This window comes from Sceloporus occidentalis, unplaced genomic scaffold (genome assembly GCF_023333645.1).
Source record: "Sceloporus occidentalis isolate IW3139 unplaced genomic scaffold, rSceOcc1.0.p SCAF_2, whole genome shotgun sequence".
In the NCBI taxonomy this organism is placed as follows: Eukaryota; Metazoa; Chordata; class Lepidosauria; order Squamata; family Phrynosomatidae; genus Sceloporus; species Sceloporus occidentalis.
In genome coordinates, this window is record NW_028316982.1 from 132872685 (window position 1) to 132898490 (window position 25806).

Here is a 25806-nt window from a genome sequence, read left to right on the forward strand (position 1 = left end):
AGGATATTGAATTTCTCAAGAAGTACCTCTACTGTTACATTTGGGAAAAACTTTTAGACACACACACACTTAGATGGCTGACATGGCTATTCAGGCAGGGGCATATTTAGGGTTTTTTTTATTATTATTCTGTTGCTATTTTTCATTTGGACTCAGCAAAAGGTCAGGTCTATTAACTATTTTTCCCAATGAAGCAGTGTGCTTTTCTCAAGTGGTACCACATTATAGGTCTCCACAAGTAATGTAGTTTTTCTGCTTTTACAGTTCTATTGTGCAAAGAATAAGACCTTTCCAAAGCCACTTTTTCCTCCCTAGTTTTTGATAAGACAGTATTCCATTTTATACATTCTTTGAAATAGGTGTAATGGAAATATAAGAATGGTCTTGACTAGCTCACTGAAAATGTCGGCCCAGTTCTGTGGCTGCTGTGAGAAAGTCAAAGTCTATACAGAGCATAATTAGAAAAAGAACTGCAAATAATACTTTCAATTTAATACTCACTTTATACAAATCTTTGGTGGATTCACACTTGGAAAACTTTGTACAGTTGTGGTCATCTTTCCTCAAAAAATATACTACAGTGCAGAAAAAATGTGCAGAAAAGGATAGCCAAAATGCGTAGGAGCTGTAATATATTATCAATTTTCATTCCTTGATGAGAAAGCCTGTTCCAATATCTTGAGATACTCCACTAAAAACCTTGCAAGCCACCGTGAGATTTCTTTTTTCTGTTTGGAATTTTGGATTTCCTCCCAATTTTATGAAGGGTTCCCTCCCTACAAATAATGTTGTGCAAAAATAACATTTTTTTCTACAAGCCCTGTATTTTTCTCCTGAAATGTAATACATCATTGAAATTTGTAAAAAAAAAAAACCTCATTGTGGATTATGCCTAGATAGTGTTTTGCAAAATACCAATAGACAATGCAAGAATAACAGAAGTCATCCCCATGTCACTGCTGCATGAATCACAGTTGTCAAAGATGGCAGCTCTTAAAATTGAACTGCTGGGCTTCTGTCAATGCATGGTACCAAGCACTGGGCTTTCTTAATACATTCTGCCTTAAAATGAAGCATTATAGGTAGAGCAAACCCTACAACAAGTGGCCTTGCCTGTTGGAATCTGCTTGTGGAGTCAGTTCAAGGCCCAGCCTACAAACCATATACTTTGTGGAAATAAATGAAAAGAAGTTGTGAAGGAAAAGAGTTGTGAACATGAGCGACTTGGCTTACAGGATGATGAACAAACCTTCTCCTCAAAGAATCTGCACTATGAGAGCAGCAATTGTTTCCTTTGCATTTCTCAGGAAAAGAGAGACCCTGTAGCATCTTTGAAATTAACTGAAAGAAAGAAGTTGGCAGCATGAGCTTTCATAAACTAATGCATCTGAGGAAGTAGACTTCAGTCAATGAAAGCTCACACTGCCAACTTCTTTCTTTCATTTAGTGTCAAAGGAGGTGCTACAAGATCTCTCTTTGTACTTGAAGAAAGGCAGTAGTTGTGCCTGTGCTACTTGTAGTGTGGCAAATATGAAGATAAGACCATTTCAGACCTCCCATCTGGAAACAAGTCACTGGGAAAGTCAGTGACTAAGTGGGTGTGGATGCTGGGAATATTAGCATACTTGACACCTCCTGCACTGTATATGAGGTTTTATGTTTTCATATTTTGATATCTAGAGTCTTGCATGTTTAAAAAGGTTACAATGAGCTTGGAACACTAGGACATTTCACATGGGAAAGGCACATTGACCTGAAGATATGTGGAGGATCTAGATAATACCATAATAAACACAGCATGGGTTGCTGATCCCTCCATCCTCTTCCCAGGCTTTCTACATATCCTCTTTTGCTGGTGACAAAGGCAGTCCCATTGTATTAAGGCAAACAAGACTATATGTACTACCTTCCCCCTGCTGTGTTTTCAGGCAATTTTTCTATCCATCTATCTGGTGAATGACCCATATTTGGTTTTTATTAACCAAATTTGGAGTCCTCTCATAGTTCTGGTATACATAGTTCAAACGCATCTGGTCCAAATGCATCTAAGGAAGTAGAATTTAGTCTACAAAAGCTCATGCTGGCAACTTCTTTCTTTCAGTTAGTCTCAAAGGTGCTACAAGCTTTCTCTACATACTTGAATACATACTGTAGGTGAGATGATCCCCATGGTTACCCACTTTTTGCAGGCCTCCTTTGAGCAAAGCAGTTTCCCCAACATGTAAGGAAACACTGACACAATTGGTGGGGACCCCCAGTCCTCCTATCTTTTTGAATAACAGGAATGATGCATGAACACACACTCATATCTTCTCTATATCTCTAGTCCTCTTGTAAATAGGCTGGATGTCAGCAAGGAACGTGTGTGCACACATACCTGGTGATGTAAAGCCCATGAGAATTTGATAGTATCACAGAAACATACTTCAGATTTAACTTCTCAAATTAATACTTATTCTCTTGCGTCCATCCAGCCATATTAACCACAGCTTGAGATATGCTATCTAGCTGAGATTTGTTTGCAAATATATATGATGTCCATAGCAGTACCATTGGTTTGAAATGGACTCATAGTGTGCATGAAATTACACACAGGATTCATTTATAGGAAGTAATATGGGTGAGCACAAGATTCTCCAGTGAGTACTATTGTGAAAAGAATACAATGTTTTGTTAAAAGGCTATTCTGGACAACATTCAGCTTTATCTTTGGGGGAAATGGAAAAGTAATTCATTGAAAGACAAATTATATCAGTCTCTATTTAGATGTTAGAAGAAGTGGTGTTATCAGTGCAGGATATGTATGACTCAATAACATATAAATTAAAACAAGTATTTGTCTTTATTCTGCAATAACAATTTATTGAATAAATCAGTGGATTGACGTAAAGTATTTTACACACCTTTCATCGAACCTGTTGTACAATAATTAAAATACAGAGATCTATTTAGGGAAAGTTAAAAACAATTAATATAAATTAAAGCACAGCCTTGAATCTGTGAGACCTGAGCAGGACTGTTGCTGACAAGGTGACTGGGAATTCTCTCACTCACAGGGTCTCCATACATCAAAGTCAACTTGATGACAGTTAAAACAAATTGTGTGTGTGCACACATACAATGCATAATAATTTTTAACCCCCTACCAAATAAAGCATGAAAATGCAAAGTGCAATCACAAGAAAATATTTAATAGTGCATGTGTCTGCTCTGAAGTAAGTTCCATTTTGTTGAGAAACACTTAAAGGGCATTTTCCTATAGACAGCTACTGAGGTGGCAAGTATTGACCCTGCAAAAGAGAAGCAGAACAGCAATTTAAATTTAATTGAAAAACTCCTCCTCCTCCTTTTCCTCCTCCTCCTCTTCCTCCTCCTCTTCTCCTGTCTTCTTGTTGATGTGAGCATGGCCATCTGCCTTGAACATTGCTATGTTCAAGAGCTTGGAATTTCATCCATGGCTATGCTGGCTGATGAATTCTTGAATTTGTACCTGCAAACGTAACTTTCTGAAGCTCTGTTTAACAGACCTTTTGCTTACTATTCCACTCATTTGTATAAGAAATGCAGACCTTTTACTAAATGAAGCATACATGCCTCTTGTCTGTCTCTCCCAGCAAACATTTGAACAAGCTTGAAGTTACTGTATTAGAGTTGGGTTTTTTTGAACATTGTAAACTTTTACTAGCATAATCTACAACGGTAACTGTCAGAATCAGAATCAGAAACCCATGTATGAGTTCAGCACCTTAGATAGTTCCTCTTACATTAATCCTAAAACCGAGAGTGGATTTACCACCACATCAACTTCCACTGCTTAGTATTAAGAGATTACTGGTAGTGGTTATTCTTATCAGCTTCATGCCTTAATTATCAATGGAAACATAGGATCATGGAGGGGACAAATATGAGGACCTTATATATTATAACACCTCTTGTATCTATTGTTTCCAAGTTGCAGAGTGGTGTAGTGGCAGAGTGGTATAGTGGTTTCAGCATTGGTCTTTGACTATAGAGATCAGGGTTCGAATCCACATGGAAACCCCCTGGGTGACCTTGGGCAAATCACATTCTCTCAACCTCAGATGAAGTCAAAGGCAAACCCCCTCTGAACAATTTTTACTAAGAAAACCCAGTGATAGTTCACCTTAGGGTTGCCATAGTCAGACATGTCTGAAAACAATCCCGCTCTTGTGGGATATTCCCAGGATTTAAATCCTATTTATCCACAGGATTTGGGCACGTTGCCTCCCATGTGATAAACTCCCTAGTAGAATTAAAATACACCAAGAAGGTTTTTATTCTCTAGGAAGCTTAATAGAGGGGTTAAATTAATACAAAAGGAGTTTAAATTTTTCAAACTATGTTGTTGAGGGTTATTGGAAAACATTTCAACAGCTAAAAACATATTTTGTTTAGCTCTGAGGAAATCTATTTGTATATATGTGTTTGTAGAAGAGGTCAAAGAAAATTCTTCAGGACTGTGTTCATTAATGTATTAGCAGAATAGCTAATTTAAATATAATAGCCATTTTAATAGGATAAAAGTGGGCAAATAATTGGTTTTCAACATTGCCTTCTTTTTACTTAGGTATATTTTCCAAATTGCCAGTGGGGAAAAAATAAACCATAAATCATGTGAAAAATAGTTGATAGCACTAATGAATAATGACCTTTCTGATTGTGAGAAAGGGCAGAGAGAGTGGAGGAAAGAACAACTTCAATTTCTCTGCAAAGATAAGGTTTGTGTCCAGGGCTATGGCTCCAAGGTGGAGCTCAAAATACACATACAGATTCAAATAGATGAGAATAGTCCTCGGTATGGTTTCTTACTGTTATTACCAAAAAGATTTTTCAAAGATGGGATGAGGGTGGGTGGGAGAAACATCGGCAGATTTTCATATTATTCAAGTATTTGATAAATGTGGCCTCACTAAGCTGTAACAGTGTTTGTTTGGCTACAGCCAGCCCATGTCTCTGTCTTCAGCATAACATCTAATGAAAGAAACATGAACTATGATAGCATCAGTGCACTATGTTTCCTTGTTCCTCCTCCAATTCTCTGTTTGCTGTTACTTGGCAGCAGGCAGGAAAATGCTGGATGACCGGACATGCTTCTTTTACCAGGTGCTTGTGACTGGATCCTGAGACTTGAATAATTCTGGCTAACAAAGAGTCATAACTTAAACTTCAGTCATAAACTCTTATAGAATATGGCCACATAGCCCGAAAAACCCACACAAAATTATAGTCATAACTTTGTTGACAATTAGGGATCTACACTGCAGCAGGAGTTCAGAATCTGTTTCAGAATCAGATTCCCAGAAAAGGTAATTGTCCTTTGAATGAGTGAGTAGAGCCCTTCTCTCGCTGCTTCCACACCAGCTTGAGAGAGTCCCATGAATCTGCCATTCTAAGGAGCATAGCACTAATATCATTAATACTACTAAGAGAAAAAACTACATCAGAGATGAAAAAGCCCAGCTAGGGAAGCAGTTAAGCTATGGTTGACAACCAAAATTAAAGAACAGTTATTGGAATGGATCTCAGTGGTTATATGAATTTTTATTGAAATCCCACCCCCAGTAACTGGTTATTAGACAAATCACCTCCATGAGGACCAACTATCACTATCTTGTCTGGATTACGCTTCAATTTATTTGCACTCATCCAGCCCATTATTGCTGATAGGCACACTTAGAACTAAAACAGGTTCCCTGGACTGAGGTGGAAAGGAAAGATGGAGTTGAGCATCATCAGCCTACTGACTTAATTGAACTAGGAAAGTTATTCTTTGTTAATTTCTTTCCTGCAGGGGAGAACAAACAATTTACTCAGTTTCCTTTCTGCTACAAGAGCATCTTTGAAAACTGTCCAGTTTATGAAGGCTTTCTCACACTTCAGGACTTTCATGGACAAGCAGTAAAAAAAAAAAAAAGGGGGGGGAAGGGGGATGGATGAGGAAGAGTCAAAGATGTTGCATTTTGTTTGCAAATAAATTAAGCTTTGTCCTGCCCTTCCCAGATTCACCATTTCCCCACATCTCCATGCCCTCTGCCAGTAACATCTACCAGATCATAAAACTCAATTTATTTTTGCTGGGAAAATTTTTTCAAACCATTTTAGTAGCAGGAGCAATCTGAGTAGTGTTAATCCCATAGGGGTTGCCAGTTTACCAAGATTTCTCTTGGGGAAGGGACCTGGATATTCATCTTTATATAATATCAACATCCTTTTTAAACATCTTATTTATTGCTTTCAAGAAAGTGGATGCCTTTTTAACAACCCATTCTTTTGAAATAGCAGTCCTTAAAGACATTTTGTTTGTTTCCTTTTATCACTATTGTGTATATAAACTTAAAACCATAACATAGGTAAGAGTTGTTGTCTTTAATTTTGAAGGTGTTCTTGTAATAATTTGGAAATAGCTTAAGGAACTAAAAGAGCAAGCAATAAAGAGGAATCATTATACACCAGAATAGAAATTTACTGGTCATCTTGCATTAATTTCAGATGCATTTGGTTCATTCAGCCAGATCTATAACTTGTTAGAATCTGTGGGCATATTTTGACATTTTTGTGGAGAGCACCCAAAAGTATTTCTGTTGGAGTGGTGTTACTTAGGCAAGAAGGAGTTGCTTGTCTAAGAACCCAAGGGCAAGGGAGAGTTGGATCTGAATCCCAAACACAAAACTTAATATTTGACTATAAAGTTGTCCCTTAATATCCATGGATTGTTTATCTGTGGATTTAACCATCCATGGATTGAAAATTTTCAAAAAAGATATAAATTCCAGAAAGCAAACTTGATTTTGCTATTTTATATAAAGGACACCATTTCACTCTGCCATTATATTTAATGTGACTTGAGCATTCATGGATTTTGGTATCTATGGGGGGTCCTAGAACCAAAATCCTCCCTGCACCACATTATGAGACATTATGAACCACTGGGGGCTCTTAAAAGCTGTGCAAGGGGAGTGGAGTCTCTGTCAGGTTCTACAAAACTGTTTAGGCTCTGAATGTGACATTATGGGGAGGCTGCACACCAGATTTCTCTTAGCGGTGAAAGGAAGTTATCATACACAGCTATGATGAAAATGACTAGGTGAAAGAGTTGTAATCTGCACAGTGGAACAACTAATAAAATGATGGATTTTTAGGGGAACACAACAGAAAACCAGTTTTGGACAATGACAACTGTAAAAGGGTAAACAAGTCTGGATTTCCAGTTTGATATTTCACTATGAAAAAACACTCTTTCAGAAGGAGCTGGAAGACAGTTAATCTACAATGTTTCCTCAGGCTCTTTCCAGGCCTGAATCCAGTTCAGTTGCTTGTAGAAACTTTGTGCTCTGATGAAATACTTGCTGTTTTAAATGTTTAACTCCTGTATTTGAGCCAACGTCGTGTAGCTGTTTGAGTGTTGGATCAGGACTCTGGAAAATATGTTCAAATCCCTGCTTGACCATGTAAACTCACTGTGTGACCTTTGGCAAGTCACATTCTCTCAGCTTCAGCGTATGGCAATGATAGGTTCACCTTAGAGTCACCATAAGTCAGAAATTATGTGAAGGCAACAACAAATTTGCTTGGAGAGCAAGCTGTTTTGCAGACCAAAATCATTGGCATTTTAGCATCCCATGACTATGTCATCTCTGCCTCTCTGTGTCTCTTCCGAAAACTACATCAACCCTAAATACCCCAAGGATACACAAACACACGCATACACACACACACACACACACACACACACATCACTTTCTTTCAGCTGCTGGTTTAATCATTTCCTGAAATTGATGTCATCTTTTGGTAAAAATATTCCAGAAATTCTAACATTGCCTCTGTATCATGAAACTATTCCCTGAACATCTTTTGTAATTTAACATGCCATTTGCCTGAGGGTACAGCCAGGCCAAAATCTGTATAATTTGAAGGCAACTATAGTTTTAAGCAGCAGCCTTAGTGAAATCTAGAGCAAGAATTCAATAGCATTATGAACATGAAGAGGACAAGCCTAGTGACCCTAATATTTTAAATTCATAGGTTTTAATTTCATACAGAGAAATTACATTTCTGCTGCAAGAGGATAAAAAAGAAAAGAAAAACCATAACAACCAAATGGGTTATTTTGTAGTGCATTAATTCCAGGGTAACTCTAAGCAGTTACTCTTTTAGAAAAGAAAGAAAAAGAGTAAGAAAAAGTAGCAATAAAGGCAGCTGTGTTAAAATTCTTGTTTCATGATTTAACATTATAGCGAGATAATAATGTTTGAGACCAGAATGCTCTCTGCTGCTCCAGATCTCCAAAATTTATCTTCTTTTGAGTTTTTCAGAAGTCAATTTCTTAATGAACAAGAAGGTCAGCTCAGCTATATGTGATTTCTTCCATTTCATTCTAGGATATATTATTATACTTCAAAGTAACACACTGACTATTTAAAACTTTAGAATCTCATGTTATTAAAACTGATATTCTGTGATGTTGCCCAGGAGTGTATGAAAAGTCAATTCTTTTGGCTGCTTTAAAGTAACAGTCATTCGCAGTGTGGCTTTATTTTATTTCTTTACTTTGCAGAAACCTTTGCAGAAACACCATTAATCTAGTTAACAACCCAAACAACAGTATTTTACCTGTGATAACAAAGAAGTAGAGCTCCAATGTGTGCAACATTTTACAAGCGTGGCCTCATTGCTGCCTTTCATGACCCACAATCCTACTTTTGTCACAATTTCTTCAACATTTTAACACAGGGAATAACTAGTCAGTGTTCTGTCTTCTTTCAAACATATCATTATGGAAATGGTAGAGGCAGGTCAAGCTTTGCCTGTTATTTATAATGCGGTTCAGCAGTATTTATGTGGGACTCTATAAGCACTTTATTTCAAAAAGATGGTAGAAAATGGAAAAATTCAAATATTGGGTTTTGGAAGAAAACATGGTGATGAAGTCAGATAAAAATGTTTCAGTGTGCATCTATCGTCAAATTTGAATTTTCCTTACCCTAAATTAGAATTACAAGTATCAAACACTGTGGAGTGCTGTGGGGGTCAGTGACTTATATGAGGGGGTACTGTAGTTTTAATTATCACCTTTAATTTTTTTTTGACAAAGTTTGTTTTGATTTGTAGTTGTTAACTTTTCTCTACGTAGTCACTATCCAAATTTACATATTTCCCCCAGTGTTTCTTGACCCTCCAAATACTGTTATTGTAGAAGTCTGCAGATTGTGCCTTAAACCACTCTTCCACTTCATGAATGACATCATTTGTGTTGTCAAACTGGCCACCCTGCAATGGATTTCTCCTTTCTGGAGAAAAGAAAAAGTCACTTGGTGCGAGGTTGGAAGAATAAGGCAGATGCTGCAAAATCTCAAAGCCATATGCCCTTGATTTGTTAACTGCAACTTGAGATGAGTGAGCTGGTGCATTGTCAGCTAGGAGATGAATACCTCTGGAGAGCATACCGTGGTGTTTCTTTTTCAGAGCATCTCACAACTTGTCCAGAAGATTGCTGTAGTATGTGCCAATGATGGTTTGTCCCTTTGCAAGGTAATATCTGAGAATGAATCCACAACAGTCCCCAAAAATCTGAGAGCATGACGTTCTCTACTGACTCAGTCTTCTCAGTTTTACACTTTAGTCACTTCTGGCACAACCTGTAACAAAAATAAAGGACACGGTGATCTGTTTTTCTCAAAATCATTCACTTAGACATCAATGATGACACTGACAAAATTTCATCAATATACCATAATAACACTCGCATGATAATTATTACTTTATGATACCCACTCATAGAAGCACCCACAGTAGCTCCTGTGTAGAGTCCCTGTTTTGAAAAGGTTATGGAAGAGCTGAGTAAAAAATAGGAAGGAAATTTCACATACTGGAACATTAGTAGAAATAGTCACCAAAGTACCCACTGAAGGAGAGAAGACATCTGCCAGAGGAAAAGACATAATACCTGTCACCTGAAAAGCTACATTTCTTGGTCTAGATAAGAGTTTGTAATAAGTGTAATGTTGCACTGTGGCTTAGAGATGCCAATGAAGTTCATTGAAGGTTTCAGGATCTCAGAAGACCAGTTTTATGAGCTCAAATTTTCTTCACTGAGATAGGGAAAAAAACTTTCCTGATATTGATGTCAGGCTGATTGGGCAGTAATTATTTGGGTTTGCTTTCTTGGATTTTTTGGATGAGGATATTTTTTTCTCCACTGAGGCAGAACATGAATATTCATCTAAAGTATTCTCCCCGAATTTGATTGTCCCAAAGTGTTGTGCATTCAGTATTGTGCAGAGAAAAATTCATGGAGCTTTTGTTTTCTGTACAAGTTTTTGTGTAGGAAAGAGTGGGTTTTTTGGGGCAGGAAACTCAGGAGAAAAATGTGCAAAATGTTTTTTTGAATGCTAAAAGAAAATGGCAAAATTCGTACTAATGTATTGTTAATATTATTAATTGTTGGGAAGCCCATTTTTCAATCTAGGAAATGAATAATTATGATTATTTTTTCCAACCCTATCTGGGAGACAGAACTATCATTGAATAACAGATGCATTCCTTAGCATTCCTCACTCAAAGCATTGGAATTTGAGAGCTCCGATAAAACCAGTCACTGTGATTAAAAATAGAGCTTCCAGTCTAGAACTTTTCTCTTCCTTGTCCCTTTTTCTTTTCTGTTCTGGATTCACAAGTTGTCCAAGTCTGAAATATATCCTAGTAAAACATTAGAGAAAAATGTCTTCCTTGATGCTATTGTAATGCCAGTACATATGTGTGGATGGCTGTATGACCATTTGATGAAAAAAGGAAAAGAAAAAAGACTGCTTTATGAATTCCCTGTCTTTATTTTATCCATGCACATAACATATACACCATAGAGAACACATCTTCACTCTTGGATATTTACAGGATATTTATATGTATGTAATAGACATACAATTTTGGGCAATGTTACAATCTGTTTCCATCATTTGGGCTATTCAGCCCAAATCTCAAAAGGACTAAATACTTATTTGGAGTCTATAAACCAGTGAGTTGCATACACTCCATTTTGTGGTGCTGAAGGGAACCATTTATCAGACAGATAGAGGTTCTAAGTTAGAAAATAAGGCTCTGCTAACCTAACAGAGTTTTGGGTACAGCAATGGCAGCAGACTGTAAGTCTAAGGACCATGCTAGCTAAAGAGAGAGGATCATTTACCCAATGGATACAAAAACTATGAACTCACTGATGGTGTAGACTAGCTAAAATCTACATCCGAGGATGGACTATATCCATACAATTAAAATCATGGTATTCTTGCAAGACCTGATGCAGACATAGAAGTACAGAACCCTCTATGCATTCAGCATCCTCAGTACTTCATTGCAAAAATCTTTGAAAGTAATTTCATGGAAACATTCCCCTCCATCTTAATAAATACAGCTACTAGAATTTGTGCCTTCAGTTTGCATAAATATCAGATCAATTTAAGTGGTTTTTTAACCCATTGTTTAATACTTCATAAAAATCCCTATTCAGTGTATAGACTGGGCACTTGACCAGTGATAAAGATGCTCCTCTGGAATGACTGCACACATTTGGAAGCAGCTTGTATTTGACAACAACAAAAGGACTCAATTTTTATCCGTTTTACTATCATTAAAGCAGTCATAACCCAGCCCTGAAAGAAGGCTGGCAAGCATATTTCAGATAAGAAAGAAAATTCACAGGTACAACAGCAGCAGTATTTGATGTTTGTTTCAGCAGTGACTTTAGTGAAGGAATTCTCTACAATCTCGACAGAAGATCAGTTGTCCCCCTTGTTTTTGTTAGCAGCCGCTGGATTATTCTATTAAACTGGGAAGTTCATTTGGCTTCATTGGTCTTTGGCTCCATTCCTCCTGCAGTAGATGAGTTTGATGTAAGTTTTTAACATTAACTTCCCTTCAGTCACTCAAATACTGGGGATATTTTGTCCTCTAGGAAGTGTTCTCAGTTGCTTTGATTGATTTTCTTCCCTTTTATTAGGAAGAGATTTCCAAAGTAATAGAAACTGTCATTAAAGTTTATAAAAAATGAAAGACACATCCTTTGTCTCAGGGCTGTTTCTGTCTCCTTCACCCTTTCTGTACGAGTATGTATCCATTGTTTGCAGTTTGGCAAAGCAAGGAACCAGCCACTCCTTCCTTTACAATTCAGATACTGGTGTCACTTAAAAATGTGTTCTTTGAAAACTGGATGCATTGTCTTCCTTGACCAAGACAAATGAGTTAAGCTTGGCAAGAGTAATTTTATTTTGAGTGCTATGTTTTATATCTGGTTTCAAACACAGTAGTAATAAATGCACTAAAATATAAGCAGGAGAAAAAATAGGTCCCTATTAACATTGATTTCCAAGGGCTCTAAGGTGGAGTGGGTGGGTGGGAGAGAGGAGGTTCCAAATGTTAATGAAAAACCCTCATAAGTAGCAGGTTAATTAATTAATTTTCCTTATTGAGTTTTGAAATTAAAAAAAAAAACTTTTCACTTCATAAACGTATATTTCCCTGGAGCAGTTTTAATATGGTGCTATTTAAGAGATTATAACCTGCATCCAGTTACTAATTCCAAGTAGACTACACCCACTGAATCAATGGAACACCTCTCCCTGCATAATCTGCCCTGCACTCTTAGAACATCTGGGAAGTTTTTATTAGAACATCATAATACCAGGCTAATGACAACCTCTCATAGGGCGTTCACTGCCGTGGTCCCAAAATTATGGAATGGCCTACTGGAAGAGATCCGTCTTATCACTACCTTAGAGGCCTTTAAAAAGGCACTCAAGACAGATCTCTTCCGGCGGGCTTATTCACCGGACTCCATATTAAAGGTTATGACAATTGCCCCATTCTTGACTATGATTGTTGGCTAATTGTTGAATTGCTATTTTAGAGAACTAATAGGAATGTTGGTGAATTCAGTATTAGTGTTTTACTGATTGTATTTTGTACTATGTATCCTTTAAATGATGTAATCCCGCCCCAATCTGTGGGAGAGGTGGGAAATATAAATAAACATTATTATTATTATTATTATTATTATTATTATTATTATTATTATTATTTATATGTTGACACACCATTCAACAATTGTCAATTCTCCTGGTCTAACTGAGATAATCAGTAGGATTCTGATCAACACTGCAGAAATAAGGGAGCAGCTCAGATTGTAGGGAATTTTTTTTTGGTCTTAACAATAGCTACTTGACTCCTGGAATTAAGGATTCAGAAGCATTCTGCAGTTGGCTGCAACACTCACTAGAAACAGTAGAGTAGAGGGTTGGTTCAGCCTTGGCAGAGCGATCATCATCATCATCATCATCATCATCATCATCATCATCATCATCTCCTCAGTAACTCAAAAAAGTAGTCATATATGTTCACATAGCAACCAATACTACAGAAGGAGCAAACAGAGGCATATTAACATCAACAGCATATTTGTAGAGCTCTCCATATTTTTCTGTAATCAGAGGCATATTAACATTAACAGCATCTCTGCAGAGCTCTCTATGTTTCTCTATAATCTGTTGCCCAGAAAAAAGAGACAGAAGCATGCACATTAATGAAAATATCAAGACTGTAAAGTGAGGGAGTTATTTTGGGGAAAAGTTTAAAATAAAGAACTAAAACTCCCAAGAAAGCTTAATGAAGTCAGGCTACATAAAGGGGGAAAATAGCCCAAGAAAAGCAACTATAATCAGATTCTTAAAATGAAAACACAATAGCTCAACCAAAACAACTACAATCTGACTTCTTAAACACAACTCCAGAGACAAAGTAAGATTAATAGCCCAAATAAATGATTAAATTTTCCAAAAAGGGATTTGAGTATAAAATAAATGCTAAAAGGCGAAGAACTTAGAAGAAGAGGAGGTGGCAGAAGTGATAATATTACTATTTTGTTTGTTTGTTTGTTACAGCTTTACAGATCAGTAAGGGAGCAGGCTGATAGCTGTTACATTAGTAAATGCACATGTATAAACTCTCTCTCTCTCTTTCTCTCTCTCTCTCTCTCACGCACACACACACACACACACACACACACACATGCACACACACCACAATCTGTCACTGTCTCTCTCACACACATACACAGCGTACACATACACAGTCTCTTTCCTCCCACTCAAGCATGCTCTCCCCACTCTCCGATTCTCTCTCCCCATTCTCTCTCTCTCTCTCTCTCTCTCTCTTACACACACACACACACACACACACACAATCTCTCTCTTCCCTCTGTCTCTCTTACTCTCACACACAAATATGCATATGCACCTACCTCTGTCTTACATTCACATCCTTCAAATTTGCCTTGCCTTCTTCTTGTTCCATCATCCAGGCAAATACATTCTCTGTATACACTAAACTAGAACTTTGGGAAGAAAAGTTATGCTAAATGTCTTTCCTGGTATGCTGATTTTCTACATGCAAATAGTATCTACACAACAGTGTTGAAAATGCAATCTTCTATTTGCAGTATGAAGTGATAAAACCCAAGAAAGTGTTTCTTTGTTTGTTTGTTTTTATTTCATTTCTATGCCGCCTTTCTGCCCAGAAAAGGATTAAGGTGACTCATAAATATAATCATTTAAAAATTTCACAATAAAAATTTAAAAGACAATTAAAACCCACTAGCTAAAAACAGCATAAAAATTACATAAACATACAAAAGTTTAAAAACATAACACACACACACACACACACACAATAATGGCTTCCTTGACACTATTATACATTAAAAGTTAGTCTATATAACTGGGCTTCGATTACAGGCAACAGTGGGCTATACCACCACTTCATACTTGATGATGGGTACCATTTTAAATACTCACCATATAAAAAGAACTACTTACAAGTAGAAAAGTGGCAAATTAGACAATGAGAGACGTGGTACTGTCTGATAGCTCTTTCACTCCATGCTAGGAGTTTTTCATTTTATCGAGAGGAGCATTCAAAGAGTGGTACTCCACTGGCAGTTTCAACTGGTACAGTCAACTGTAGTACCCTAGGATTCTACGGCCTGTTACAGACTGCCAAAATAAAGCTGCTTTGGGTCTCTTTGGAGGTATGCTATTTAAATGACACATGGGTCCTAAGAGTCCGGAGGTCGCGCCAAAGCCACACTCCATTCCTAAGCACTGGAGTGCAGCTTTGGTGCAGCTTCAGGATTCTTAGGATGCATGCATCATTTAAACAGCATACCTCCAAAGAGACCCGAAGCAGCTTTATTTTGGCAGTCTGTAACAGGCCTACATGACTATAATAGACCTGGGCTGTATCCGCACTGCAAAAATAATCCAGTTTGATACCACTTTAACTGCCATGACTCAATGCTATGGCATTCTGGGAATTGTAATTTGTTGTGGCACCAGAGTTCTCTAATTGAGAAGGCAAAATGTCTCACAAATCTACAGTTCCCAGAATTCCATAACATTAAGACATGTCAGTTAAAGTGGTGTCAAACTGGATTGATTCTGCAGTGAGGTTGCAGCTCTTGTGACAAAGGTCTTAATGTATCACAAATCTAAGCCTATCATGGTGAAAAGTATAAAAAAAAGGTATGAAAGTAATAGGCCAATGCCATACATTAGAATGAATCAAACTTAATTTAAAGGAGTTCTGGTGGTGCAGTAGTTAAATGTCAGTACTGCAGCCAGAAGGTTGTAAGTTTGATCCCAGGTGCTCCAAGGTTGACTCAGCCTTCCATCTCTTTGTAGGTCAGTAAAATGACTAGCCAGCTTGTTGGGGGCAATTGGTTTACAGATTGTAAACCACTTAGAGAGTGCTGAGTCCATTTATAAGTGATATAGAAATGTAAATACTATTCCTGTCTAAACTTCCAGAAGATCCTTCTTTTAGGTTCTATCACTATAAGAATTTATAGGATTGCTGGGCAAATGCACTATATGAGAACATTTGGCACTGTGTCCTAACATCTCTCCAATCCCAACCTTAACTCCAGCAAAAAATTGTTCCAGCCTGGCTTTTCTTTTCCCAATCAATCAAATTCATTGAATCCAGTTGTACAGCATTGCTATCAGTCCTTTCTGTAATTATTTCTGCCCAGGAAGACAACCCAATTAATAACAGAGAACTTCCATACTAATTTCAGTTCAAATGACATGTTGATTTGCATTTTTTTAAATATAGAGATAGGAGGACACGATGCAAGCAATGTGCTCTGAATGCCTCAGTGATTGGAACTGACAGTTAAATAAAATCTGGAGGGGATTGATCAATGTCACTATGAAGTCAGAGTAATCCTTAAGCAACAACTCACGTAACTTTAAGTTGCATAATTCAAAGCTGTCCTGAGGCATCTTTAAAGATGCATAGATTTTGTTTTCTCAAGATTTCTAACCTCCCTTCTTTCCAAAGAGAAGAGGGGGAAAAGTTACTTGGAAGTTTAACATGGACTAAGATAATGAAGGATGGAACTGTGCCCAGTAGATAAGACTCAGTTATGAGGTGACCTCTCCTCCTTTCCTCCCCACGTCTCATTGCTGAGCCAAAAAATCATTTTACAAATTTCAAGTTACATGTTGAAATTGCATTTGATTTTGCTTGATGTTGAACCTGCTGTTTGTTTTCACAGTATTCAGAAATGTGTACTGACAAGCATCATACAGGGAACTAGAATCATGAAACAGAAAAAAGACCCTAAATCTGGGAGTTTTGTAAAGTCTTTGACAGCATCCCCCCCCCCCCCCCAAGAAAAAGTAAAATTACATTGAAGAGACGGCGTGGTATAGTGGTTTGAATATTGGACTATGGGGTTATTCAAATGGTGAAAATAATCCATGTAGAATCTAGGTAAGATATTTGTTGTCCGCGTGTATTTTGAATGAATCTGATTAAATAAACCCCCACTTAACTCAAGATGATTTATGTTTAATTCCCCCCCCCCCAATTTTTTCTAAAAGATTCAGATTCTTGGCTGTGTGAATAATTGGTGTGAATAGACTTCAACAAAACAGGATTAAATACATGCCTTGAACATACTTCGAATACATTTGCATCATTGAGCCCATCTTTATTCAAGTGTTGACACATGGGAGCAATGTAACTTGCAGAGATGTGCATCAGTGTGGCTCCATAGTGCGAATAACAAACCCAGAATGCATGAGTGAGATTGTTCACATAGTTGTGCTAAAAACAACTTGTGAGTGACCCCTATGACTCTGGAGACCAGGGTTTGAATCCCCACTTAGCCATGGAAATCCAGTGAATGATGTTGGGCAGGCCACACTCTCTCAGCCAAAGAGGCAGGCAAAGGCAATATCTCTCTGAACAAATCATGACAAGAAAACCCCATGATAGGTTTGTCTCAGAGTCATCATGTCAGAAATGACTTGAAGGCACACAGTAGCAGCAGCAGCAGCAGCAACAACAACAACAACAAAATCATATCCATGGGGATTGAAGTATGAATAATTATAACATCCCAGGATTATGCAGATTTTCACATTCTGAGCCATACTCTAGAATCTGTCAAAGAGACTTCACCTTGCTATATGACAAGATGGTTGTCACTTTCTACAGTTAATGTACTGTTTGGAGGAAGAGTTGGGTGGCTTCCACTACTGCCCTCCAACATGTGCCACGTGAGGCAGTTCCCTCACTCAGCCTAATAGGGCCAGGACTGGAATTTGTGCATGGGAAGTTCTACAATATGAGAAAAGTTATATTGTGGGAATTAGCCATGAAAGAAAAATAAAAATGGAAGGTGGCCTGTATCCTAAAACAGGAGCAAAAATTAAAGTTTGGTTCTTTATCTCATTCCCTGGAGTATAAGTGGGGAAAGGAGGTGTTTTTCCTCTTTCGGTTGCAAGAGGTTCTGAGTTTTGTATTAAGAGTAGTCTTAATAAAACCATAAAGAGCCATTTTACCAATGCAAGCCTTCTGGTGTCTGGTTGGAAAGAGATGTAAAAACAAATGAAAGTGTTTACATGTAGAAGGGATGCCTCGAAGACTTATTTGTGCACTTAACCCCACCCATGAAACAGCATTGTTAAGCAGCAGATGGTGTGAAGCAGAAAATGCAGGAAAGGAAGGGGAGGGAACAGCAGGCTGATGTTATTTGCTCAGGACATTTGAGTTTATAAAATCAACAAATTAAGACGACATAATTAGCTAAAAGATATTATATTTGTTTAGTCTGAGGAATGGGCTTCATTATAAAATCAGCTTCAGGTTAAGTTTAATTACACTGTTCTTGAAATAGGGGCAGGCATTCTAATTGAGTCCCTCCAAAATTGAAGTCAAGGTTTAACAAGTTGATAGTTACTAAGAATGTGCTTTTAATCTAATTTCATTTTCATTTAGCATATGATTCTTGCCCAGATCTTTTCCCTCTTTTTATTTTGGATTCCTTTCCCGGTCAGCCAGTAGGTGGCAGAGCTCACTCACATTTACCTTCAGAGTTTATGAGGAGGCTAATTCACTGGAGATGGAAATGTCTGTGTGTGTGTTTGTGGGATGTGGGTGCTTAGTCATTGTGCAATCAACACAATAATAAATGTATGTACAGGGTCTGCTATTATTATGCAGGTGGGAAGCACCTTTCAAAGCACAATACATTGTCAATGGTCAGCAGCAGTCCCTTTCACTTTGGTTTTGATCTTCTGCCAAGTGCCATTATTCTGGTTTTTAAAAGCACAGGCAAAAAATAAGTGTTGGTGGTAGAAATGTCAAGTTCTTGCCTGCATGTCCAAGATCCAAGAGCTAAGCAATTTGAACGATCCTGCACCAATTTCTGCCTCTATTACCTGCAATGTGATTGGCACTGCAGTACTCAGTTCCTGGGATCTCTGCCATGGATTTTCTTGTCTCCATGAGTTAGGTTTCTAAAAGCATAGGGAGGAGAGAGACAAAAAACAAAATGGAACATAAAAGCCACAAGGCACAATTCTGTGCCAGCCGTGTTGAATGGGAACTGTAGAAGCATGGTGTTCTGTCTTATCGCTCAAGACTCTTAATGTATTTATGAAACCACTTCAAGACATGGAGGCAAGGACCCATCACTATATTGTTGACACTCACCTCCTTCTTTGCATCTGAGTAAGATCAGGTAGTAAAAGTGCTGAATGCTGGCTGGAATCTGTCATGGGATGGCTGAAGCCAGAATACAGTGAAGTTCAGTTTTGATGGCACAGAAATTCTGTAGGGTAGTCATTCATTTGGTCAGGAAAGATGGTGGTCAGCCTCATTTCTTAATAGGGTTGTATTTGTCATGAAAGACCGACCTCAAAGATTTGAGTTCCCTATACCTGGCCTGGACTGCAGCCAGCACACATCCAAACAAACGCTGATAAGAATGGCTCAGCAAGAAAGGAGCTGGGAGAGAGTCTACAGACCTGTCTGTTCGCCTGAGAGAAGCAAACCAGAAAGAACGCCAAGGTCAGGATACCAGAGTTCATGGAAGTCAGTTCAGTCCAAGGTCAGGGCAGCCAGAAGGTAACAAGAGTCCAGGTCATTCCAAAGTCGAAGGTCCAAGGCAAACAAGGGTACAAGGAAATAAGAAGCCAGTGCTGTCAGCAATCCCCAAGAAGGATACTGCAATAATTACTGGCAAAGGGTCAGTGTTCTGCAGCTGCTTAAATGCAAGACGTCTTCCCTTGTGCTAGCTGTGGCTTATCAACAGCTTGCTTCTCTGCAAGCCTCCTGGATCGACGCACACAAGCACTCTCAGCTCTCTGCTGCCTAAAGGAAGGAACCTCCAGGCTTGGTTCTTCCCCAGAGTTACCACTAGGCTGCTGAGCCTCAGGAGGAATCCCCACAGTGCTAGGACCTGGCTGAGTTTCAACCCCTGGGGCTGGAAGATCAGGGCTGGGGTCTGGCAGGGCAGGATTAGGACCTGGTATAGCCTCCATTTCCTCTTGCAATTGAGGAGCCACAGCCTCCTCTGAGTCCTCCGAGTCCTTCTCTTGGCTGGCCATGACAATACCTGTTTTTTAAAACTGGTGGATTAAATGATCCCAATGGCTCAAAATATATTTCACTAGATAAGAATGGCACACCATTTGCAGTACTGCTGGATATAGCTTAGTTCACACTTGTTTCTTAACCTGCAAATTTGACTACTGCATGTGTATTATGTGTAGAACTGACTTTGAAAGCTGTTTGGAAAATACAGTGAATCCAAAATATGACTGAGTTATTAACTGGGACCAGTCACTGGGAACATCAATTGGTGGTTCCTAGCCTGTTTCTCAGCATAATTCAATGTCCTGACATTCACCTTTAAAGTCATGTGTGACATGTTGTGACTCATGGACATGAAGGGACTGTTCAGTAAGCACTATTGAATGACATTTGTCTACAGTAAATAGTTGTATAGTATGCCACTATAAATATTGACTAAACAAGTAAATATTAAGTTTTTCTGTGTTGCACAGCTCTCATTCCTTTCATTTATTTAGTATTCGAGAGCATCTTGCAGTTCTCTGAGACTTAAAAATTCTTGCAAATGGAAGGTGAGGCTTTTTAAAATGCAAGTGCAAGGAAGTAGCTTTTTATGTTAGGATTTGTTGTTGTTGTTGTTGTTGTTGTGTGCCTTCAAGTTGTTTCTGACTTATGGCAATGCTAAGGTAAATCTATCATAGGGATTTCTTATCAAGATCTGTTCAGAGAAGGTTTTCTGTTTACTACATAATCATATATTTGACTTGCCTATCTGCCCACATGTTTCATGGTGGAACTTGTCAAGTATCCCAGTGCCTTCATAGCTGTGTGTATTTATTGAAATGCATGCATTCCTTTGTCATTTTCTGGTAGGTGTGCATTTTATCAAGATGTAGCTGTTCTCAGTTCAAGTGGTACCCCTGGATATACCACTGGATATGTTTTCTGGATGTAAGATGCCACATTTTAGCCACATCAGGGGGATTCTAAAGAGAGTGCAAATGGACAGGGAATTTACTGTTGGAGATTGCTACCTCCAACAAAGGTAAAACATTTTTTTTAATGTAGACTACATTTGGCATGTTTTACCAAAACAGCACCTAAAAATGTTTCCCAATGCAAAAACATGGTTGTTTCTTTAGAAAGTCTGTGTTCTCTGCCTAACAAAGAGGCTTATAGTGTCACAAAGGATGGAAGCAACTTGGATTGCAAAAGAAGTATCTTTTTGTGTTGCTAATTGAATTATTTCCTGGAGTACTCACATGATCAGAAGGAGGAGAAGCCTGTCTACATGAATATCATTCCATACCACCTGAAGTGAGAACAGCTACATCTTTAGAAAATGCGGGCCTGTAACTAACATCATAATGCAGTAGCAGAACACTTTATAAACCATCCTGGGCACAAAATTCTGTTTGAAAACACTGAAATTTTGGACCATGGCAACAACTATCAGGTCAGAATGCACAAGGAAGCCATTGAAATCCATAAACACTTGGACAACTTCAACAGGGAAGAAGGAACCCTCAAAGTAAATAAAGTTTGGCTACCAGTCCTGAAGAACACCAAAACCAAGACTCAGCAAATGCAAATGAGAAACCACTCAGGGTCAGAGGCTTTCCCCAGCAGACAATCATCAGCAATTAGCAGACATTAATCCTCTTTTACATATTCTCCTACCCTGAGACCCAGCCATCAACAACAGAACAATACACAGATTAACATGGGAATCACTCCTCCTCACCCAGGATCACACAGTATCTATATACCCACTCTCTTCCAGGCCAGCATTCTCTAAAGATGCCAGCCACATAGCCCGAAAAACCCACAAAATACTAACATCATAATATTATTTCCCTCTCCTGTATGGTTTTTAACACCTCTGCCTGGTAGAGCTTCAAAAGCTTGCAAAAAAGTATTTTTGTGCGTTTTGGTTGGTTCAAAAAGGTATCACTTTTTATGGATTTTGAATATTATTAAAGAACAACAGCAAAGATTAAAAAATGGTCTGACTTGATGTAAGGTAGATTCCTATATTTCTAAAGAGACATAGCTTTTAAAAGTTACTTTTTTGAATGGCAACTCCCAGACTGTGTAGAGCTGTTATCCAAAAAGATGATGATGAAGAAGAAGAAGAAGAAGAAGAAGATATATTTCCACACTTTACTAACTGCACATGCTTTTATGATAGTACTGAAGGTGAATGCTGAAAATAAAGAATAACAACAGAACAAAAAGGGTCTATGTTAGATTCAGGGGGTGGCTCTTCCCCCATTAGAGGAAGAGTCCATGAATCCAACGCTATTTTAAACTAACAAGTTATCAGACATCCCCCCCCCCCAAAGAAAAAGATAAAGGTGACTTTGAGTTACAGGTGTAAATGACTGGACAATCTAATCCAGAGATGGCCATCTGATCCCTGACCGTAGATCCTCCTTCCATATTTTATTAAAGTTGAAGTAATTGTGTACCTCAGTTTCCATATAGGAATCTTGTTCTCAAAAAATGTTTCCCATGTTTCTTTCTCCCATGTTCTCTCTCTCTCTCTCTCTCTCTGTACATGTTTCAGAGAGATGTTTTGAGATATCAGTGAGAATGGCACAATCATTAAAACTGGCCTTGATTGACAGATAGTAACTGGCATTAAAAACAACAACACACAAAACAAAATAAAAATACAATAAGAAAAAAGAGCTCAGAATCCTTAAAAATCTGTGAAAGAAAATAATACTTTTGTTCTCACGTTATCATCTGGGCATTGCATATACTTTGTAAACATGACTATGTTTAATTAGCCAATGATTTTGATGATAACATTGACATTGCTTTTTCCCATGAGTATGGGATTTGAATAATTCACTTTTCTATCACTCCTAAAGACAGCTATCTTGGGCATTGCCAAGCAGATCAATATATTTATTTAGTTCATCTGTAGAGATCATTTAGTAATCATCAAGTTGGTTACTTCCAAGTCGTCAGTCTCCAAACAGCTGCTGGTTAATTCCAAGTAAATTCAGCTCATGCTGCAAATCAGTATAAGGAGGTACAATGATCCCCTCAATGGCAAACCTTTCCTAATGATGTACAAGATCTCCCCAATGTATCAGTGTATTGACACAATTCAGTGGACAGCAGGGAACATTTCTGGTTTGACAGTGATATGCCTTAGAATAGTTGAACAATCTCACGCTAAACTATGCCTGTGAGCATCATCCACAGCCCCCAGTGTATGTTATTCCAGCACTATCAGCTTATTTAATAGTTCTAAAAAGTGAAATGCTATCTATCATTGCAGTCCCCTTTAGCAATCTCATGAAAAGAAGAAGCATATATCAGAAGGTTATGGCAAAGATCTGCACGTGAAAGCAATAAATATGCAAACCAATTCATTTGAATATCAGACATAAAAAATTAATTCTTACGTTGCGAGGCCATATTTATTGAACAAATGAGGTGGAAAGGTAGAGTTCCCTTGCTCTGGCAAAAAGAAAAAGGCAGAATTTATGCATGTGTAATCTTCATGGTGTACCCATTAGAAACAACATACTTTCCAATTTGATAATATTTACAACCCCTCACATTTTTTTAAAAAAGACATGCAAATTGTAACATAGTTACTTTTAAATGGCAAAGTGAGTATTTAGATCATTTGTTTTCTTCTTGTATTACTTAATATCCCACCTGTTCCTATTTTCCTTTTTTAAAGATTCTTTTTAAAAACCCTGACTTCCTTATTTTTAGAGAATGAAACTGCAACGCTTGCAGCACATGCCGCTGTATGTAGTGCTCTAGAATTTTCAGATGGTTAGTCACAGCTGTGTACACTGGAGTTGTCCTAAGATTTGTTTCAGTATATGTTTTCAGCCTTTCATTTCTTTACCTACCAATTTTTATTATTATTTTTCTTGTAGAAAACACTGTGAATTGGCCTGCTTGAAAAACCTGTATGAAAAGAAACACAGGGTTGATGTCATAGGTGCTTTACAGACCGCCCAAAAAGGGTGGTCTGCCAGCACCATCATTTGCTGCACGGAGAAGCCCCAGCGGCCAAACCGCGCGACTCCTCCGCGCAACAAAAAAGAAGCTGCAAAATGCAGCTTCTTCTTGTGGCACCCTTATGATGCCGCAAGGCACCAATGGTGCACTTGCGGCATCATAACGGCGCCAAGACGTGCGGACGCTAAGTGTCCACTACGTCAAAATGGCGACGCCCATGTAGAACGGGCGTCGCCATTTTGTACGTGCTCAGCGTGTACTAGGGTTAGGGGCATCTGGGAAGGATGCCTCTTTCTAACCCTAGAACGTGCCGTGCACATACTTTCCGCCCATGCAGGACAGGCCATAGATACAAAGCTGTTTACTGCCTAAACATTTTATTGTCCACCCCTCCCCCCAAAGCATGGCTGTGCAGAGTTTTGTCACATGACTTTAACATCATATGTTGCTTAGAAGTGTTGCCAGGGCACAGGCTATTCCCTTTGACTTGAAAGTCCCTTCCCTATTCCCTTAGCCATATTGGAAACCATTTAATAATAATAATAATAATAATAATAATAATAATAATAATAATAATGTTTATTTGTATTTTCCCGCTTCTCCCAATGGATTGAAGCGGGATTACAACCAGAAATCTCCATACAATGGCAATCATATCTAAAATACACATCATAAAAACATCAAACAGTATAAAATCTCATTACAGCAATCAGAGGGCAGTGGTCAGGTTATGTCATCTTAACCAGAAGTGGGGTTTTCTATAGTTCTTTATAGAAGGTCAGATGGGTAGGCCTGCTGGAAGAGATTCGTCTTTAGTGCCTTCTTAAAGGCTTCTAAGGTCGTAATGAGTCGGACCTCTTACAGCAGATTGTTCCATAACCAGGGGGCCAAAGCTGTGTATGCTCTTTTAGAAGTAGCTGATAATATGATTTTTGGATAGTCTAGTAAGTTCTTCCCTGTTGTCCTGAGGGTGCGGGGCGGATTGTGTAGGGAGAGGCGTTCCCTCAAGTAACTCAGGCCCAAGCCATGTAGGGCTTTACTTGAGGGAACGCCTCTCCCTACACAATTTGTTTTCTTTCTTTGTTGTGCATCCATTATGAAGCCAAGCCCTCCCTCCAGTCTATCTGCCTTGGTCCAGGCCTTTGAGGTAGAGAGGAACTGCTGGACCTCTTACCCTTTCCCTCCACCACTCCCTTCTCCTTCTGTGTCATGTCTTTTTAGATTGTAAGCCTGAGGGCAGGGAACCATCTAACTAAAAAGATTGTATGTACAGCGCTGTGTAAATTTACAGCGCTTCATAAATAAAGGTTAATAATAATAATAATAATAATAATAATAATAATAATAATAATGTTCCATTGCACTCCTGATCATGCCCCTGTGAACATGAATGGGCTTGCAGCAGCAGTATTTCTACAATATACCCCATAAACGCTCCCTGTCTTCAGCCCATGAGCCAGAGCTCATGTCAGCCATAGGTGTCAAGCAACCTCCAGGCATCTGGGAAGAATGGAAAATGTAGTTCCTAGAATGAATGGATTATACTGCAAATAAAAACATCTGCTGGTTTTAGAAAGCATGGGAACTTCAGAAGCCTCCAGGTCTGATTCAGAACAGGCTCACAAAGGTGAAATTCAGGTTCTGAAACCCCCTCTCATGTTACAAAGGGCACGAACAGACAGGCCTAAATAAAGTTGCTTCGGGTCACTTTGGAGGTATGCCGTTTAAATAGCACATGCATCTTAAGAGGTCAGAAGCTGCACCAAAGTTGTGCTCCAGTCCTTAGGACTGGAGCGTGGCTTTGGCACAGCTTCCAGCCTCTAAGATGCATGTATCATTTAAACAGCATACCTCCACAGTGACCCGAAGCAGCTTTAT